We start from the raw sequence: 4,765 nt of genomic DNA on the forward strand, positions 1-4,765 counted from the left end.
CAGATGCTAAAATCAAGTCAAGTGAAATATTTGTTTTTAGTAACACCTTGCATGTGCGTGTGTGATTCGCTACGTGTTCGGGTCGTTTTCTTGAGCCTATAACGTTAGTGAATTTAGACAGGCTAGAATGACATCATCTTTCCATGGGGCCCAGTGTGGGGATCCACGCTGTGTTGTGTTTCCATTGGATATTTTGCCCCTGAGTCAATCTCGGCAGGAAGTGAAGGGAATACAAACCAGTGGCACAGAACACAGGGTTGGCACTTAAATTAATAATGAATTCAACATTGAATAGCTCGTGTATGCACCTTATGCATTTGTTCAACCAAAATATGCAGGCCTATACGAGTAGCTACCATCCATAAAGTGACTGATATTAATGTCACTCCGTTTTTCATATCAAGACATGGACTGATGACTCGTTTGGAGAATTAGTCGCCTATAGACTGCCCTCACATTTTACTTGCCTCGGGGTCTACAATATTTTACATTTTCAAAAACCCAGTGTGTTATAAAGCAGAATTGTTGCCATATTTGATGGTACTGTAAGAGCTGCATCCACCTTATCTCATTTGACCTAATTAGGATAGCTGCAGTTGGCCTCACTCTCTGCAAGAGAGCTACACGGGCCAAAATATCCATTACATATATGCTTGTAACATGGTGCTAAGCATGGCGTATTCACAGCAAATGCAGGCCTATGCAGCATTATAATATTTTAGAAATATATGAAGAATGCTATCCATGTAAATAAATGCACCTGCGTGAGTAAGGATCCCATTGATGTCCAATTGGCTACCTTAGAAGACCTTCAAGTAAAGGTTAAGTGCATTGCGATAAACTGGGTCGAGATATGTTAAGTGCATTCCGATAAACTGGGTCGAGATATGCTTTAACATCTCCAATCGTTAGGAGTTGTAAATATGCATTTTTACCTATTTAAGGTCGTGAAATAAAATGACATTTATATCTGGCCAATGAATCACGTGCGGTCTGAGGGCTCACCATCTCACTGGAACAAATTCAGTGAGATTGAGCTCCGGTCTAGAAACATAATGCGTGAAACTATAACGTACTAATGGAGCTCTCAGGACAAATGGTATTAAACATGACAAATCGCACCCAGCATACGTAGACGTCGATTCAATGGTGTACGGTTATTACGGACATTCCTAATCTAGGTTCAGATTATCGTTGATGACACAAATCTAGTCCGCTATGATTTAGTGCGCTGCTATATTTAACAACTTGAAAGAAATAAACACGACGAACAAAATGCATATATAGGCTAACAAACTTAACAAAATCCTTTCATGTTATATTGACATTTGATATTTCCAACAGTGTGTGTATGTGTGTGTGTGTGGGGGGAGAGAGAGAGAGAGAGAGAGAGAGAGAGAGAGAGAGAGAGAGAGAGAGAGAGAGAGAGAGAGAGAGAGAGAGAGAGAGAGAGAGAGAGAGAGAGAGATTTAACTAATTGTAATGCACAGAACGACCTGCCCTCTTTTGAAAAAAAAAGGGAAAAAGCAGCCATGCTTTGCAGAGCATCGCTCACACTGGAAGAATCCGCTACTCGCCTGCCCGAGTCCCCCGATTGTCCATCACTACACCGAAATAACCGGGAATATGCCTACAAGCCGTTTGCTAACAACAAAACGAATCACACCATACAACAATGTGAAAGAAAACAAAAAGCGAATGGATACAGGACAATACTATGGGATCGACCATATGGCCTGCGAGAGAGGGTGAGTATGGAGCATCCATGTTTCGACTGGGTCCGTATTTGATATAATATATGAGAAGGAAAGAAATGTGCTTTGTTAGTCTTGTCCATGTGTAACATAAAAACTGACCATGCACACTCACTAGCCTATATGGTGTTAGGGTGTTGGCATGATTCGCTCTAAGCACAGGCACTCAAAGATAACGGACTTGCCTCCCACGTTGCACTTGCCATTGTTATTGCGGGCGTAAAAAAAAATGCCTCTAGTAATTATGGAAATGAATAAGGTTGACAAAGAGCCAGTATAATCTCTATACTATAAACGTTACAGGCGCAAGTGGGTTCATATATACGGGCTAGAATTAGGCTACATAATCTATAACAATGATGGAATGACTGCATGCTCATTATGCACTTGTTTGTTCGTCGCTCGGCGCTTTGAGACAATGGGTCCGCGCACAGATCTACTGGGTTGAGTTCTCAATGATTATCGGATAGTGGGAAGGTAAAATATCATGCGGTTTTGTTACACACTCCAAATATCGGTAGATAAAGGACTGTATATTTTAGATTTTTCATAAGGGAGGGGGGATTTCCCCCCCCATCTAAAATGGCGTTTCCCTTTGTTTCTCTATCCCAAATATGGAATGGGTAATGCAGTGCAATAATCATAGCCTTCTGAATCCACACTGCGTTCAAGCCCATGTTTATATACATTAGTCAATATAATCTGTGTAAAGGCAGAAAGAGCTCCCAAAGCCTAGTGGAACGCTTAGCAGCACTGTTGTAGCAGTAGCCTAGTTGCTGTAGTAGATAGGCTAGTCCTTATAGTAGTGGTGGAGAAAGTAGTATAGTAGCCTTCACCCAATAATTGATCCATTCCATTTCAGTATACTTTGCACTGGTTTCACGAGGCAAATTGATGGATATAATGACTGAATTCAACACAACCGGAGCTTACATCCAATAGCCTATTGGCATGCAGTTTCAAACGCGTTTATCATGCGCTATAAACACTACGCCGTTTTATATTCTATATATGCACATGGATACTATGCACAATTCATTTAATTAATGTATATTCTCTTGCTTTAAAGAGAACATGTTAAATAGTTCGCATGGTGAATGCAATGACATGAACAAATACGTCAGTTCCATACTTTCCCTTTGCACCGGTTTCAAAACCACGGACTGCGAATAGGGTCCAGCATTGGACCTAAACAAATTGCTAAACGAAATTGTTTTAAATTGCTCACACATATTAAACAATTCGACAAAATTGAAAAAAGAAAATCCCTCTCCCTCTCTGGTTCACTCTGAATCCGCGCGGGTGTGTGTTCATTTTTAGAACAGTGCAACATTGCATAACTGATTATATAGCCAGTCAACTTCAAACCTTTAGGCTAAACCAATAGCCTTACTCACGTAGTGATATTATCAAACTAGCCTACTCATACAGATCACTGTGCATTGACATGACAAAACAGGATTTAAAATCTTATATCTATTCGTTCTATGTCCATCACTATACACTTTAACAAGGTGCGTCGAGTAATTGCAATAGCTAAGAAACAGGGAGATTAGGTTTCAACTGAGATTGAAGTGATTTTTCCTTAGTTTCAAGGGCACAGGAAGATGATTGGGGACGTTGGGTATAGAGAGAGAGGGAGAGAGAGAACATCTGTTTGCCCAGTGACGTCACCGTCCCCCCATGCAATCCTCTTGTGTTGAAGGCAGATGCCTTATTTGTTTGGCTAGAGCGCCATTAATCCTGAAGTCATCCGGCGAGGGGAAAAGACCGGGCTGAGGGAGATCAGTCTCATTTAGTGGTATCGAAAACGGGACATGTACAGCTCAGCTCAGCTCGTCCTCGGTCCCAGATGGATTTGTGTGGAGAGGAGCCTATATACGTTTGCCTTCGGCGGTTCCACGGTGCGTTGATGGAATGCAGGAGGAAAGCAGTTTTGAGGCTTTCCAACTGCCCAATTCGCGCTTTGCGGTATCTCTTCTTTTTTTTTTGACTTGACCTGCGAGTAGACTTGTGCTATGCGTTCTCTTGTAAAGTGCCGTCCAATTTTTCCACGCAGAAAGCGACCTTTATGGATCTCTATATTATTTTATTTTTTTAAGTAAGAGGAACATTTTCCCGCTGTTTGTAGGCTTTTCTCTCTTTCCCGTACAGTATTGCAGGATTGACTTTCTAAGGTTTGTGACGCATTTTGTGTTTTCTTCTTTTTTTTGGTAGGTGTTTGATGGAGGAATACGACGTGGTTAAAGTCTACTCCTGACGTTGTTTTGCCAAAACAGACGTCCTTTAAAGAAGATCAAATGGCCCGTACCCCTTTTTGCCTCCCGAGATGGATTCGGACTAACCATCATTTTGAATCTAGCCCCCAAAAACAGTGCTGGTGACGACTTTAACCCATTACGCACGGGTGTCACCAAGCTCAATGGCCGCCGTACTTCAATAGGCATAGCCTATTGCAAATGTTTAATTGCTTTATTTTTCTAATTTTATCAAATTGTCACGATGGGGTAATGCATATAGCCTATATTTATCAGCAGCTATGAGATGATTTTTGATAGTCTACAACAGTAACCTACCATTACAGAATGCCACTTCAACTTCAAAGAACACTGACATCGCCACATAACTATTCGCACAGAAGGTCTGAAGGAACGGGTGGGTAGTCTATATTGAACAAGGAATATTATGGGCGGAAATGGCAAAATGTAGCACACACACACACACAGACACAGACACACACATACACACACACACACAGAGTGTTCTGAGGTTCTGGTTCTCCGTGTTCACAGCGGACCTTGATTTAATGTCTTACAATTAAGGCACGCGGTGAATGCCAAGAGCGGAGCCTGCTATCATCTACGCGAGCGCACACAGCTTTCACTAAAACGACACACTAAAGCGATAACGGAAAGGTTTGTGTCTGCAATTGTTGTCTGTAAATTCCCCTGTAGCCTATGTTGTACTGTTTTCTTTTTTTCAGAATAAATAAAGTTCACCCAATACTACCA

At 41.5% G+C, this 4,765-nt stretch overlaps 1 long non-coding RNA gene across 1 annotated transcript; it reads left to right on the forward strand.

Moving 5' to 3' along the window:
* The first annotated feature begins 1,509 nt into the window (after positions 1–1,509).
* Positions 1,510–4,765, forward strand: LOC121570463. Its single transcript, XR_006001463.2, has 2 exons — positions 1,510–1,748; positions 3,972–4,765. It is a non-coding gene; the product is annotated as an uncharacterized LOC121570463 (long non-coding RNA).

This window comes from Coregonus clupeaformis, chromosome 7 (genome assembly GCF_020615455.1).
Source record: "Coregonus clupeaformis isolate EN_2021a chromosome 7, ASM2061545v1, whole genome shotgun sequence".
In the NCBI taxonomy this organism is placed as follows: domain Eukaryota; kingdom Metazoa; phylum Chordata; class Actinopteri; order Salmoniformes; family Salmonidae; genus Coregonus; species Coregonus clupeaformis.